At 33.9% G+C, this 17,537-nt stretch overlaps 1 long non-coding RNA gene across 1 annotated transcript in view; it reads left to right on the plus strand.

The window, feature by feature from the left end:
- The window catches only part of LOC120220085, a 45,803-nt gene extending 39,084 nt beyond the window's left edge, over window positions 1-6,719 (plus strand). The window contains exon 3 of the long non-coding RNA XR_005525456.1: window positions 6,663-6,719. This is a non-coding gene — a long non-coding RNA (uncharacterized LOC120220085). The remainder of the gene's footprint in view (window positions 1-6,662) is intronic.
- Window positions 6,720-17,537: the final 10,818 nt, after the last annotated feature.

A 17,537-nucleotide genomic window follows, 5' to 3' on the forward strand; every position in this document is an offset into this window, starting at 1 on the left:
TTAATGTTTATTTATTTATTTTTAAAGAGAGAAAGAGCAAGTGGAGGTTAGGCAGAGAGAGAGAAGGAGACAGAGAATCCCAAGCAGGCTCCACACTGTCAGTGTAGAGATGGACATGGGGCTCAATCTCATGAACCATAAGATAATGACCTGAGCCAAAATCAAGAGTCAGATGCTTAACCAACAGAGCCACACAGGCGCCCCAATCTTTCAGTATTTCTATTAGTGCAAGTTGGCTATCTATGAATTCCTTTTTAGGGAGATGGGGGGATCTTAAGTATAATTCATTTTAAGTATGAAATATGTTTTAGGTGGATAGCAAATCATAGCTTAATAGTTATTTCTTTTGAAGAATTTTAAATATATCATCCATTATCTTCTGGTTTTTATCATTTCTGCTTCAGAACTAGGTACCATTATTATTGCTGCTTACCTGAAGACAATGCTCTATTTTTCTGTGACTGCTTCTAACATTTTTCTATTGCTGACTAAATTTTAGTGATTTTGCTATAGTTTATCTTTCATATTTATCTTGCCTGTCTCTATAGCTTTATCTTTTTGTCAATTTTAGAAAATTCACAATATCCCTTCAAACAAAACTCACTGCATCCTTTTCTCTTTCTTCTTGTAGGACTTCAATTCCACATCTAGGATTCTTCATTTTGTTCCATGTATATTTTACACTATTATCTATATTGTTATTCATGTTCACTTCATTATCAGTCTGTATTTTCTATTGACTTATCTTTTATTCCATTAATACTTTGTTCAGCTACCTTGGGGTGACCAGTTGAAAACCTGAAGTATTTTCCGTGTCTTTTCCTCCTAGTCAGGACTTGCACAGCATTTTTTTTTTTTCGGTTTTGGCTATATAAGACTCCTCCACTCTTTAGCCTCTTAGCTCTTGCCTTCAGCCTGCCTGACCAGCCTCTCACACTCTTCAGATTAGGAGCTAAGAACTACTATAAAGCCAAGACTCACATCATTTCAGGCTCACCTCTCTATTGCTGCTTTTGCTCTGAAGTTTTTGTGTTTTAGTTCCAAGCAATTGTGGTAGTGCTGAATTCTAATTTTTGTCTCCACAGTTGTGTGCTACTTAACAAAGCTCTGAGGCTGCATTTTCACTTGGCCTATGGCCCATTTTGCAGACAAGCTTGCAAATGCCTCAAGAGAAGTGACAGATGAATGTTGAAGTCCTTTTGCTGTGTTTCTTTTCTCTTGGGAATTTTGAACCCTGATGGTCTGAGTTGAAATCCAATATCTTCAAATAGTAGTCTTCAACTTTAATCCAGGTTTTATATTTCCTCTTTCTTGAGAGACTATTTTTCTGATATAAGCTATTCCACTATAACCAGAAAAATGAAATTCTCTGAACCTAGTTTTAAAACTGGTTTTAAAGAGTTGGTGGAGTGGAATAATCAACAATTAATTTAATAGTTTATATTTTATATAAACTATTTTATTTTTATATAGTTTATATATATATATACTATTAAATATATATATGTAGTTATATATATACTAGCTATACATACATATATATATATATAACTTAAAGACTTCTTAAAAATGAAAGCATAATCTTTTATGACACATGCCGCTTTTGTAATTAGCCAAAAAGATTCATGTTTTGCTGTGTAGGAAAAATCATTACAGTGTATAATTAGGAAAAGATACACATCACCTGAATGAATCAATAGCTTTTAAAATTTCTAAATCTATTTAATAGTTCAATAGTTTCAGTGACCTAAGTTTATTATTAAGCTAGTGACCATCTTGATGTTATCAAATGAAATATTTTTTCAATGGCATCAAACACTGATATTTTCATTCCATGTTCCCTCAATTATGTTATGGTGCCTCTCACTTTTTTATAATATTTAACCAGGTCATTCTATTTCATGATTATTCTCCATCATGTAACACTTATACTTACTTCAGCTAAAATCTGTAACATGGTGGCATGACTTGCTCACTCTGGATAAATATGGGGAAGTTTCTGCGTTTGCACTTCATCCACTGGTTGCATTTTGCTCATGGCCCTCACACTGCTTCAGTTTTTGTATTTCTTTATTCTGCAAAAAGATACACAATATGAAAGTGGATAAAGTTCAAGTATCAAGTCTTGTTTTGTTATTCTTATCCTGGAAAAACCTCTCTTTAACTTTTTGGGTAAAATGCCAGTTTGGGGCTACATTATGAGGCCCATTTCCCTTTTATATGGCATATTCCAATACAATGATGCTTATAGGGTTCTTTGGACAAATGCAGATTGAGTGCTGAATATATATTTCTTTAATTAGTGAAAACAGAAATTACATTCTTTTACTTCCATTATTTGAGATATGTGACCCATGTAAAACAATTTTCTATGAAAATAATACTTATGTGAAAGCTTTTATTTATTTTGTAAGTTTATCAGCAGGGAAATTTTAAACCTATTTAAACTCAAACTAAAAATAAGTATTTTATTTTATGTTTTAAAGTTTATTTATTTTGACAGAGAGAGTGAAAGTGAGAAAGATTGAGCACGAGTGGAGGAGAGGTAGACAGAGGAAGAGAGAGAATCCCAAGCAGGCTCTGCACTGTCAGCAGGTTTTTCAAAGTGGGGCTCAAACTCATGAACCATGAGATCATGACGTGAGGTGAAATCGAGTCAGACGCATAACTGACTGAGCCATCCAGGTGCTCCCAAAATAAGTATTTTAAAACAGATATTAAATTCACATGGTTTAAAATTCAAAATGTGTTAGGAGTTTAAGAATTATAAATTTTAGAAAATTAACATTAAATTTGTCATGTTACTTGAATGAGTAGACCTATAAAAGTGAAAAGAGGATGCAGATGCCATTTAATAAAGTGTCAAAAATATTTTGAAGGATATTTATTTAAAAACATAAAAATTGGAATAATTATGTGATCAAATATGGAACATGCATGATATTGTGAAATGTCTAGTAACAACCTCAATTTTTGACACTACGTCCTTCTTTGCTCAGGTCAGGAGAGGAAGAAAATGGACTTCCTCTGGGATACCCATTAAGAAGATATCCTTAATATTAGATACTTGGATAAATTTTAAAAATTGAATCTTTAAGAGAGAAGTCTTTGTTATTTAGAATACTAGCATCCCTCTACATAGTTAAGTTAAATCAGAATAAATGCCTTGGATTCATACAATGCTTTTCAATTACTAAAAATGTTTCACCCACATTGTTTAATTTTTATCTCTATGGCAGTCACGTGCTATATTAACATTTCCATTTTGAAGGTCATTTTTGTTGCCTAACATTACATGCGTAATAGACAGCACAGTCTTAACCTGAATTCATATCCTTTGACTCTATATTCAATCTCATGTGCACTGTATTGAGTTTAAAATTTCATTACAATTAACCTAAAGCTACTAGAGAAGAATATTGAATATCCATAATTTTTGGAATTTAGCAACAAGCATATATTAAAAAATACGTATAAGGTTACAGAATTGTCAAGAATAATTTTCTTCTTTTGTATAGTCCCATGTGACCTCTCTTACAATGATCATTTCTGTGTACTGTATCAACTATGGCTAATGCTGCTCTCAAATAATAGGGCAAAGTAAGGGCTACTAGGTTACAGGCTAATTTAGAGGATCAACGTATTTCCAAGCACCAGTTTACATATTTATTCTCTTCTTCACTTGGCTTTGTGTGCATAATTTTATTTTGATAGAAATAAAACTAGTTCATGGTAAGAGATGAGGCCCAAGCACGTTGTGTCATCTGTCTCACTCATTACATATTTCTAGAAAACATTTTGAATTCCTTAGATTTTTTTCTTAAAAACCTTTATTGTTCCAATTGTCTATTAAGTAAAATCTATCACTTGATTTAGAAGCTATCAAAAACTGCATAGCTAACGTAACAAGTAATTGGCAATTTGCATTCATTTCTCTGTTTCCTCCCGTTTTCTGATCATGCTTTTTATATTATACATCTAACTGCTATTCATGTCATGGGTCTTCCAGGAACCGCTCCTCTCTTCCCATATTACTTTCTCTGACCTACTTGTAGCTAGTTTTCTGGCAATGCTTATCACCAAATATGATGAATATCACATTTTCAAGCATAATCGTCTTGGGATCATAGATAATTGCCATTTTATGCATTTATATCATTCTGCCAGTTATTGATTTGACTCTTACCTCCAAATTCAAAAGTTTTCTTGCTTTGTAAAAATGGATCTGTGACCTTTAAATAGTCTTGCTTTACCAGGTGACATGATGATTAACTTTGTCTATAGAGAGTATTGGAGAAACCTTGCAGGAGATAAGGATTTTGCTCCTGATTCCCATGAACCCTCTTAATGGGCTCCTCCAGGGAATAAACCTTGTCCAGCACCTGGCTGTGGGAAATCAGATGGCTATATCCTGTGTTAGGAGATTGTAGGGAACACATTGCAAAGCAGAACATGGCTTTCTGGCCTTGCTGAAAAAAGTGGGCTGTGCCTCACTTATCTAGTTCAAGTATGTCCAGGGTTTGGGTCCTGCCTAAGCTAGGGAATTTCTTAGACCATGTTATCTATGGAATATGTTATCTTGTTTTCCACCCTGCTTTCTACATCGTCTCTTTTGTAGTCTTGGGAATGCCTTAACTTGTTTTTCTGCATGCTAGCTATACGTTCTTACTGCCCTGTAGCCCACTGACATATTGCACAATGTTTCCCTAAATGAATACTTAAAAAGTAAGGGAGCTTGAGACCAGCTTGGGGAGTCTTCTCTTATCCTTCCTCTCACCTCTGTTGACTTGCAGAGTCTTGAGTTATCCTGTCTGTCCTCCTCAGCTTTGCTGGACAAAGTTGAAAGCTGAACCCACACCTGGCCCCTGCAGTACTTAAGGCTTCTCTGTTCCTAATTCCTGCAGTACACAAAAACCAGCAGTATTCACTGGCCAGCAGCTCCCACCATATACTCTCCTTGAATGCTTTTAAGCAGAGTGTCTCCAAGGAGATACCTCCCATTGGAGACATTGCTTTAGTACTTTAGTGAATGAATAACCAGCAAGTGCTAGAAGATAGATTCCCAGCAAATTTTGTCTGTTACATCAAATTGACTTCTCTGCCACCCAGTTGGCCATGGCTGTATCCTCCCATATAGGCTGTACCTCAGCCCTGTAGGGGACTTTCTCTTGAGTGTTGTGTCTCAACCACAGAAAGAGTGACTATTCTTTATTTCTGCTGTACCTTTATACTTTTTTTGAAGAGTTTATTTTTTAAGTAATCTCTACACCCAATGTGGTGAGCAAGAGTCACATACCCCACTGACTGAGACAGCCAGACACCTCTCAATATTCTTTAATACTTCTTTAGTTTTTACAAGCTTATGCCACATTACTCCAAACTTGTTATAGCCAATATTTCTTCACATTGAACTTTTCTTGCTCAAATTACTGTGTGGATTCTCTCTCCTGAGTGGACTCAGACTTGTAATAAATACTTGCTAATGGAATAGAGTTCACTTAATTCAAACCACAATTTAAATTACTTATCTCAAGATTCTTCTTGTAGAATCCACTTAGATGAGAGTAAGAAAAGTAAATTATTGGATATTCTCTATTGGTGACAAGGATTGAGGAGCCAGCACATAAATCACAGAACATATATGACATGAGGGTCTTTCAAAGGTAAAATTACAAATTTAACAATATTCACTGAGTAATTCTCATAAAAACGATTATTGTTGCTTGTGAACATAAGTGGGCAACTCCTGTTTCTTATGTGAATATTTATTTCTCATTAAGTATTTTATTGAGGATATTTATAAGGTAGTTTTTAATCAGCTGAAAAGTTATTATACTTTAATTTTTTTTGAAATTTAAAATCTCAAATGAAATTTAACTCTTCAGTGAAGATTTTACTTAATTTTTCACACATGCTCTTGGTGCATTATTAATTCTGGCTGAATATGCCATAATTCATCATGAAGGAATTACTTGGAGACATAAAAAATGCATTAAAGAACAGCTGTTGTATTGCTGAAAGCAATGCATCAGGGCATGCACATGGTGTTATGAAACACAGAACTGATTAATTGTATATCCTTGTTACAGTAATTTCTTCACTTTATGATAATTGCTGTCTATCTGAGAGCAGATTGTAGGATTTCCTTTATGCAATAAACTTATCAAAACAAACAAGAAATAATTAAGTTATTAACAGATATGTTGATCACTGTAAGTTGGAGAATCTTAAATTGTAAATAGTGTATTGAAGTTACAATATCAATAAAAACTCTAAACTCTCATAAGTTAATTATATAAAAATTATTGAAGCACCCCCAAAATTCCATATTTGAATTTCTTAACTTTTGTATCATTCTAAAGTTGTATCATATCTATATAATCATTTTAGTATATATAATGAGTTCTCATCATGCAAGTTGTATTCCTTCACATGTTATTGCCTAAAAACCGTCACTAATGCCAAAATGATGAGTCATGTGAATCACTGAAGAAACTGGAAGCAACTCTATTGAATGTTCTTGACCATTATGTATTTATTCAATGATAGAAAAGATTAAAACTTGAATAACATGTGAAAAAACTTATGATAATGAAAAGCTGTATAAACTTTTTTATTATTACTCAATATTCAACAAATGTTTGTTTTCTACTTTATTTCAGGCTCCCTGCTAGGGTTTCATGGCAATAAATATCTATTGTTTTCAAATTCAAGAACCTTAAGACAAATAGGTAAGATATAAAAACATATGTCACCTCTGAGTTTATTGGAGATTCTGCTCATTAAATATCTTCAATTTGGTTACCAAATTATCTGTGGATTAATATTCAATTAACATTCAGGTTTTTTAAAAAATGTTTTATTTATTTTTTTTTGAGAGAGAGAGTACAAGCAGGGGAGGGGCAGAGAGAGAGGGGGACAGAGGATCTGAAGCAGGCTGGCTCTGAGCAGACAGGCTGACAGCAGAGAGCCCAATGTGGGGCTCAAATTCAAAACCTCAAGATCATGACCTGAGCTGAAGTCAGACTCTCACCAACTGAGCCACCCAGACACCCCAACATTTAGTTTAACTGTGTTGAGTAATTTCAAGATATAATTCTACTTAAGTAGCCAAACTACAATGTAAAGAGAAAATCATTATTATATTTATCCGATTTAAAAAAAAAAAAGATGCTTGTGTTTGTCAAAGTAAATAATAGCTGACGGTAGTGCACAAGTTAAATTTCAGAGCTAGGATTTATATTTAGTTCTTATAACTCCAAACTAATATTTCTTTTACCATATTACTACGGTTTGTATTAGAATTTCAACAAATGTTTCTTTAAAGTTGAATTCCTAGGTAGTAATTGAAAGTAGTTTTAGATTGTTTCACATAGTTTTCCACTTCTGTAAATAATCTCTAATGTTTTAAACATACCCTTCACTCCTAAATCTTCTTTACACCTTATAAATGAGACTATTTTTTAGAGCAGTTTAAGTTTCATAGCAAAACTAAGCAGAAGGTACAGAGATTTCCTATGTACCCCTGTTCCCACACATATATACCCCACCAGAGTAGTAACTTTGTTACAATTGATTAACTTCATTGACAAATCATTATCACTAAGAGTCCATAGTTTATACTGAGGTTCACTCATGGTGTTACACATTATATGGGTTTGGACAAATTTATAATGACATGTCGCTACCATTATAGAATTCTACAGAGTAGATTCACTGCCCTAAAAATCTTTTGTACTTTGCTCATTCATCCTTCCTTCCTCCCACTCAATCACTAATCTCTTTGCTATTTCATAGTTTTGCCTTTTCTAGATTATCATATAGTAAGAATCATAGAGTATGTAGCCATTTCAGTTTATTTATTCCTACTGCAAGACATCTTGTTTCCTTCCAATTTTTGGCAATTAAGAATAAAGCTGCTAAAACATCCAAGTGAATGTTTTTATGCGGACATAAATTTTCTACTCATTTGGTAAATACCAAGGAGTGTGTTTGCTGAATAGTATGGCAAGAGAATGTTCAGTTTAGTAAGAAACCACCCAAACTGCTTTCCAAAGTGTCTGTACCATATTGCATTCAAACCAACAATGAAAGAGAGTTCCTGTTGCCCTACATGTTTACCAGCATTCCACATTAGTGTTCTTGATTCTGGCCATCCTAATAGGTATGCAGTAGCATCTCATTGTTATTTTAAGTGCATTTTTCTGATGACATATGATGTAGAACATCTTTTCATACGTGTATTTGCCATTTGTATATATTCTTTGGTGAGGTGTCTGTTAGCATCTTTGACCCATTTTTAATTGGGTTGCTTGTTTTCTTAATGTTGAGTTTTACGAGTTCTCTGTATATATACAGTTCTCTGTATAGACAGGAGTATATACAGATATGTCCTTTTAAAAAAATGTTTCTGTATTTATTTGTTTCTTTGAGAGAGAGAGAAAGTGAGAGAATAGGGGAAGGTCAGAGAGAAAAGGAGACAGAGAATCTGATGCAGGCTCCATGCTGTCAGTGCAGAGCCCAATGTGGTTTTCAGACTCATGAACTGTGAGGTCATGACCTGAGCTGAAGTTGGACGCTTAACCGATAGAGCCACCCAGGTACCCAACAGATAAGTTTTTTGCAAATATTTTCTCCCAGTTTAAGGCTGGTATTTTCATTTTCTTAATAGTACCTTTTAATAGTATCATAAGAATATGTGGTGGGGCGCCTGGGTGGCTCCGTCGGTTAAGCGTCCAACTTCAGCTCAGGTCATGATCTCACGGTTCATGGGTTCAAGCCCCTTGTCGGGCTCTGTGCTGACAGCCAGCTCAGAGCCTTGAGACTGCTTAAGACTCTGTGTCTCCCTCTATCTCTGACCCTCCCCTGCTCATGCTGTCTCTCTCTCTCAGGAAGAAAAAAAATGTGGTGTATGTGTACTGAAATACTACTTATCCATAAAAAAGGATGAAGCTTGCCATTTGTAATGACATGGATGGAGCTAGAGGGTATAATGCTAAGACAATGTTAAAGACAAGTACCATATGATTTCACTCATGTGAAATTTAAGAAACACAACAAATGAACAAAGGAAAAAGAGAAAGAGGGAGGAAGAGAAACCAAGAAACAGACTCTTAGATATAGAGAACAAACTGATAGTACCAGAGGGGAGGTGAGTCAGGGGACAGGTGAAATACATGATAAATATTAAGGAGTGCAGTTGTAATGAGTACTGGGTGTTGGATGGAAGTGTTGTATATCCATACAATTGCTATATTGTATACCTGAAACTAATATAACACTATGTTAACTATACTGGAATTAAAATAACACAGCACAAAATTTTAAAAATGAACAAATTAAAACAAACCAACAACAACAAAAGAAATCTTACCAGGGTCTTACCAAGGTGTAAGGTCTGTAGTTGGTGTCTAGATTCCTCTTTTTCTTTGTTTTTCAGGTGGATGTCACTGTTTTAGCACCATTTGTCAAAAGACCATCTTTTCTCCATGTTTTGCCTGTGCCCCTTTCCCAAAGATCAGTTGATCTCATTTACTGAGGTCTATTTCTGAGCTTTCTAACTGTTCCATTGATCAGTTTTCTGTTCTCTTGCTAACATGACATTCTTTTGATTCTTATGACTTAATAATAAATGTTTAAGTCAATCAATGTCAGTCCTCCAACTTTATTATTCTCCCTTAAATTTGTGTTGGCTTTTCTAGGTCTTTTACTCTTCTGTATAAATTTTAGAAACGTTTGGTAGCCATCATTCCAGTTTACTAGAATTTTGATAAGCATGTGATGAAAATCTAGATCAAGTGAGGAAAAACTGACATCTTGATAATATTGAGTGTTCCTATCCATGAACATGAAAAGCTCTTAATTTACTTAGTTATTCTTTGTTATTGTTCATCATAGTTTTGTAGTATTTCTCATATAGATCTTAAAACTATTCTGTTAGATTTAAATTAAATGTTTCATTTTGGGAATGCTATTATAGATTATATTGTGCTTTTAATTTCAAATTCCACTTGTTCATTGTGGTATATAGGTGTGCTCGCTTCGGCAGCACATATACATTGTGGTATATAGGTAAGTAATCAACTTCTGTATACTTCAACTTTGCTATAACTGCTTATTACTTGCAGGAGTTTGTTGCTGTCGTTGTTGTCATTGATTTTTTTCAAGTTTCTACATAGACAATTATTTTGTGAACAAAGACAACTTTACTTCTTCCCCAATTTGTATACCTTTTATTTCCTTTTTTGTTGGTCTTATCATATTAGTTAGAATTTCCTGTGTGTACAATTCTTTTTATACATTGTTGAATTAGATTTGATTTTCTTTGAGAATATTTGAATATCTGGTCATGAGAGATATTGGTTTTCTTTTCTTCTAATGAAAAGATAAAGTTTTCTCTTAATATATTTGATTTGGTATTAGGGTAATGCTGGCCTCATCAAATTAAAAAGATTATAGAGAATTGGTTTAATTTCTTCCTAAATGTTTGGCAGATTTCATCAGTGAACCCATCGGGGTTAGATGGTTTCTATTTTGGATGATTATTAATTATTAACTCAATGTATTTGATATAGACCTATTCAGATCTTTCTTCTTGGGTGTGATTGGCAGATTTTATCCTTCAAGGAACTGGCCCATTTAATATAGGTTATCATATTTGTGGGAATAAAGTTGTTTATAGCATTATTTTTTCTGGGATCTGTAGTAATGTTCCTCCTTTCATTTCTCACATTAGTAATTTGTGTCCACTATCTTTTTCTTTTCCTCTCCTCTCCCTTTATTTCTTGCCTTTTATTTCCTTTTGTTTTCTTCTTGGTTATCCTGGTTAAAGGCTTATGAATCTTATTGATCTTTTCAAAGAACCAGCTTTTTAAAAAAATTTCTCCATTGATTTCCTATTTTCAGTTTCATGAATCATTTCAGCTCCAAAATCATTATTTATTTTCTTCTGCTTACTTTGGATTTAACTTTTTTGTTTTGTTTTGTTCTTGTTTTGTTTTTGTTTTTGTTTTGTTTTCTGGTTTCCTAAGGTGAAGCTTAGATGATTTGATTTCTGCCTATACTCTCAGGCATCATTTGTGTGATAATTTCTTATGGAACCATATAGTTGCTAATAGGGTATGAAATGATACATAAGATACTGAGATTGTTATGGGACACCCTTGTGTCCAAGGGTGCAAGTTTATTGTTGTTGATAAATGACAAGTGGAAAAGAAAATTTGAAGTAACTGTGTTTAAGAAAAACATCTGTAGTGCACTTTATTTTGTTGTGGCATCTAGTAAAATAATATTTAAGTATTTACTATTCAGAGATGAACAAATTACGAGGAAAGTGAGAGAAGACAAAGCAAAAATGCTCATGATTGCTTTTCAGGAGGAACTTAAACCCCAGTTAAGTGGTTCCTGATTTTTTTTTTCTCTCCCTCTCTGATACCTACCTTCAGATGCGGCATATTCTAATAAGCAGACACAAATTTGGATTGTAATTCTCTGACATTGTTTCTCAAGCCATTTAGTCCATATCTATTCTTAATAAACATAAAAAATATCCTCTTTAACTTGATAAAGAATATCTACAAAAGCCTGAAGCTAACATCATACTTAATGGTGGGAAATTGATAGCTTCTCCACTAAAATGAGGTATAAGACATGGATACTCTCTCTACTCATTCCTTTCCAACATCATATTGGATAGTCTATCTGATGTAATAAGACGAAAAAAAAAAAGGAAATTAAGAAAAGTATATAGATTGGGAAACAAAAAGTAAAACTGTCATTATTCACAGGTAAAATAATGGTCTATGTAGAAAATTTGAAAAAAAATCAATAAAAAACTCTTGCAAGTAGTAAGCACTTATAGCAAGGTTGAATATTTATGGAAGAGAAAATAAGGAAGAAGGGAAAGAATAAATAAGAAAGAAGAAAAATAGGAAAGTTCTGAAATAGATAAATGATTATATTGTAAACTACATAATATATAATAAATATGTTCATTGGACATTTACATTTGTGTACAAACAAATTTATATTTACTACTCATATCCAGCTTTGGCAAAACCTATACTCTTATTTTCTAAGAAAAAAGACAAGACAAGAAAGATTATGGAAGTATAATGAGTAATTAACATAAGATTCAGGTAATTTTTTTTTTATTTTTTCAAACTCCTTGAATAATAAGTGAAAAAAGTATTTGAAAATATTTATCTCAAATACTCTTGACATTATGTCAAGTATAAATAACATCTTTTGTAGTTAGGAAAAAAATTCCAATTGAGGGCTTTGTAGCAAATGCGAAAGTTGAATTCATCTGCTTTTTAATTAAAAATATACCACAATATTAAATACTGAAATAGATTTTATTCAGAGAACTGAATGCTAATTCATTTGCTGTGAAAACAAATGTATCATTATAAAGCGTACTGAAAAATAATCTAGTTTGAGGTTTTGTTTTAATTAAATTATAAAACAGCGTATCAGGAAAAATAAAATAAAGAAATACTCCAGTAGACAATTGGAAGATAAAATAAGGAAAATCAGAAAACAACATTATTTTATGGTTTCCTTCTCATATAATATTTGGAAGAGGTAAAATAATTTTGAGGGAAAGTCCATCACTTACATTCTTTTTGAGAATAAGAATATTTCTAAATATAACTATTAACTTCTAAATTTTGAATAGATATAAAATAACAATATCATAATGATTTATCTTTTATGATCTTATTTGTGATCTTCAGAGCATTAGGTGTATATGTAAAAGTACAGATTAGGCATAGGTATGCATGCTTATATATTAGTATAAATATATATTTTAGATGAGAATAAAATTTGAAACTTATTGCTTATATTATCTTATTTTTGAGAGTTCCTTTTTAAGACATAGTAAACCCCCCCCCCAAAAAAAAGAAAAAAAAAAAAGACTAATGACTTAAATAGTTAAATGAAGAAGCAGGATTTCTGGGATAAAATTTTCCTTTGTTTTATTAGAGTTTTATTCGTGTATATTTATGTTCATTATTCTTCCTTTAATTCATATAGTTTCATGTTTCCTCAGTCTGCTTTTGAGCAGTAAAACAATAAAACTCTATTTTCTTCAAAGTGGTAGAAGTTTGAAAAGCTTTCAAACCATGAATCAGATATATACTAAATAAAATACAAAAATAATGTAATACAAAACTTTTTTTTCAAGTCCAGAAATTGTGTGTGAAAATTCTGCATTAATCAAATAATAATGTACATAAATTGATACTACTGCATGTTTAAAGATCCTGACATAACCTTTTTTTTTTATATTAAAACATATGAATTTTTGGTCTAGGTGGCCAGAGAACAAAAGAACTTTATGCACTCTCATTCATAGGTAGTATTGAAAAAAAAAAATTAACTACAACATTTATAAATGAAAGAAAGAAGAGATTCTAAGAGTCAAAATAGAGAACTACCAAAGAATCAAGGATGATTAAACAGGACCATGGAACTGATAGAAGATTCTCCATATAGCAGGTGAGGTGGAGTGAGGAGGCAAGGTTCCCTGGATAATCCCTAGAACCCAAACATCAGTGTCCACTAATACCCTTGGCTGAATTACCTTTGTTCTTCAATTTTAGTGGAAGCCATTTTGTGCCAGTTCGAACATACAGAGAGCCAAAGTAATTGAACCCACAAATAAGTATTTGGTTTGTGTCACATGTGGGTATAGGGTCAAGACTGTTGATTTGCAGAGGATACGTTTCTGGAAACAAACTGATAGTGTGATATCTGCTTCTTATATCATAAAGAGCCTAAGTAAAGGTGGACGATGAAGAATATACTTTCAATATCTGTAATCCAACAACAATTGCAACAATACCTGCAATCCAACAGGTAGGAAACTTTATGTCTATAGAAATAGAAATCAAATAATTATAAATACAATATTTTATAAAAAGTGAGCTTAAATCCTCAAATGCAGAGGTGTTATTAGTATTCAAAAAAACAAATAAGAGTTATAATTTACAGAGAGATTAAAATTGATCACTTGAAAATCTTGGAATTGAAAACTGTAAGTATTGAAATTATATTTTTAAAACTTTCAGCAGGAGTGCTAAAGAGTGGATTTAATCTTGCTAAGGGAGAATAAATGAACTAAAACCAGAAGTAAATCAAACAGGTCCTATGGTCAAACTGATTTGGTCTGAATATTTAACCTTGTTACACTCAGATTCTTCACCTGTAAAACACAAATTGTAATAGTCTTTGCACCTTAGGCTGTTGTGATTGCAAATGTGTACTGAGTAGGTACTCAACATCCCAACATCCCTACGTATCTGTTATACCACTATAATCTCATAAGGATATGGTAATGAGAAAGAGACTGGAAAATAAAAGCAACTGAGGCACACAGGATCAAATGCAAGTCTCTAACATATATCTAGTAGGAATTCTAGAAGGATAAAAGAGGAAAGGAAAGGAATGAGGTGGCAGAGTTTGGTGATGGTGGCTTTGCGGCAGACTCAGACACACAGATCTTTGTGAAGACATGACGGACAAGTCCAGCCCAATGATATCACTGAGAATATCAAAGTCAAAATCCAAGACAAAGAGGGTACCCTGTCTGACCAGCAGTGTCTGATTTTTGTGGGGAAAACAGAGGGAGGATGGCCACACTCTCTGAGATGACAGTACCCAGAAAGAACCCCACCATGTGGCTGGTGTTTCTCCCTCAGGGCAGCATTACCAAAGCCTTCTCCAACTCACCCATAAGTACAACTGCTACAAGATGCTCTGCTGCAAGTTTTAATGCTCCCCTGCATCCCTGAACAGTCAACTGACACAAGAAATGCAGCCACACTAACCACCTGTGCCCCAAGAAGTTTAAAGAAGGACCTGCCACCAGCTCTTCCTTTGCTCACAGGGCAGCCTCCTGCCCAGCCAGTTTGACCTGGGATCTCAATGTTTTTCTGTGGAAACACTTGGAAAAAAAGAAAAAAGAAAAAGAGGGAAGGAAAGAGAGGCAAAACTCAGGGAAACTATGGAAATGTATTTTTGGTGTTAACTTGTTTATTATGTATCAAGGCAGTGAAATTAAGTCAAGGAATTGTCAAAATAGGTTTTATGTTTTAAAAGTTAAGTTGCTGCTTTCATTAATTCTGATTGGTACCTCTAGCTTTTGATCAACAATTTGGAGTGAACTTTGAATTTCTGATCTGAACCTTTCATACTTTTCCCATGAATTGAAAGCTGGGCACAAAAGTCTTTCTGATCTATGACAAGTTCAAATCCTAGTTCTGGTATTTTATAATTTCATGATGTGTAAGTCACTGTGACTTGGTTTCCTCATCTCACAAAGCTAGCATTAGGAAGTTTTGATAATTAGAATAATATTACACATATAAAACATTTAAGAAGGTGTCTTACTAATAATAGGTATAATTATACTGCATAAATACCAGTTTAATGGCTCATCTGAGGAGTATTTCAACAAAGTTAAACATTTTATTGTGAGAATTCTAGTAAAATACTCCTAGGTTAAATATACTCTCTCTCTCTCTCTCTTTCACACACACACACACAGCTCATGATGTAAATAATGTAATATGAAATAAGTTTGATGAATGAATTGAAAGTAATTAAATTATAAATAGAAAATATTTCTATTTTTTTCCAAACACTTGCTTCAGTCTTTGAAATCTTCCCACTGTGTAGTTGATTACTATAATTGCTTCTCATTTAAGCCCATAAATTTGCAATTATTTTTTTAACTCCAATCATATATTTGTTCGAAGTTCTCCTTCTACCTGCTTGGTGTGAGTGGAGACAATATCTGCTCTTATCCAAAGACCCCTTCTTGCACTTATTCCTCTCATTGGAAAGATGCAGAAGAGGTAAAAATGAAAACTCCACAATATTGGCAGAGAAACTCTTTTCCTCATTATGCAGGATGGTACTAATTCTCCAGCTAATACTAACTGATTTTCATTTACTTTTCTGTGGCTGATTCTCAAATGCTGGCTCCCTTAAGAAATAGATGTATGAGGGGCGCCTGGGTGGCTTAGTCGGTTAAGCGTCCGACTTTCGCTTAGGTCATGATCTCGCGGTTCGTGGGTTCGAGCCCCGCGTCGGGCTCTGTGCTGACTGCCAGCTCAGAGCCTGGAGCCTGTTTCAGTCTGTGACTCCCTCTCTCTCTGACCCTCCCCTGCTCACGCTGTCTCTCTCTCTCTCCTAGAAATAAATAAAACATTAAAAAAAATTAAAAAAGGAAAAAAAGAAATAGATGTATGATTGTATAGAGGGTATCACAGGACTTTGATCCTGCACAGAAGATTTAAGCTATCCCTCCTGTCTTTATTCCTCACCCATGCCTATTAAAATTATTACAAGAATATTTTTTTTTAATTTAAATGCTCCTCAGATGAGCCACTGATCTACTGACTGCGTAGCTTAACATTTGTTGAACAAGGGTGGTCTACTTAACGGGTTGTAGGTGGTCTACTTAATAGGTTAGTTTTGTTTTGATTCATGTTTTTTGTTTGTTCGTTTGTTTTTGTCACAGGGGCATTTTGCTAAGGAGGCACCTCACTTTGAAATAATGATAAGACAACCTAAGTTTTATACCAAACAAGATATTCCTTTAATCAGCGGAAAACCCATATATTCTTAACATGACAAATAGTGAGATACAGGCTGCCCCTTGGTATTCCTGCACTTGGCCAAGTTATCTTCTGGGTTTTCTCCAAGCCCTGGTCACCTCAGGACACTTTTGCAGTTTCACTAATTTTACATATTTAATTCACCTAAAGTTTGCTCCATTTTGCAGTCTGAATTTCATCTCATTGATATTAGGAAGACCACTTAAATTTTCTAAGCCTGTTTCTTTGTATGTAGCACACATGAAGGATACTTAATTCATGGAGTTTTAATGAGGTTCAGTTGAAGGAATATTGGATGGACTATAGGAAATTCAATTAATATTTTTATATATGAACATACTAAGAAGAATTAATCCAGCTCAAAAGCCTCCTTCTCTCAAAGAAGACTCTGGCCTACATGATCCTACCCCGCTGACCCCGTCAACACTCAGAGCACTCGGAAAAGAACACCACACACATCAAAGAGTACTGCAGCTCTGCGGAGAGTGAGAAGTGTTACTGCACCAATTTACTTCGGCCACCTTGATGTGTCCCTTCTCCTCACGACACTGGGCCTTCTCTGGCCTGGCTCCTCAGAGCTTGGGGACTCGCCTCCTCCTGTTTCCAGCCCGGCAGAGAGGAGCAGAGACACCAACGGAAACAAGAAAAAAAAAATTTAAGAGAATGAAAAGACAAGCTACAGACTATAATAAAATACTTCCAAAACACATATCCAACAAAGGACATGTATCCAGAAAACAAAGAACTCTCAAAACTCATCAGTAAAGACTATGGAGCCCAAATGTGCTTTCAATACTGTTTTTTAATAACAGGAGCCAGAGCTTCTTGGAGAAACAACTGATTCTAGGACTAAAACAGGACAAACCTGGAAAACCTTCTAGTGCCAGAAAGTAAGGGGAGTAAAAAAAA

This window comes from Hyaena hyaena, unplaced genomic scaffold (genome assembly GCF_003009895.1).
Source record: "Hyaena hyaena isolate Hyena2069 unplaced genomic scaffold, ASM300989v1 scaffold_672, whole genome shotgun sequence".
Taxonomy (NCBI): Eukaryota; Metazoa; Chordata; class Mammalia; order Carnivora; family Hyaenidae; genus Hyaena; species Hyaena hyaena.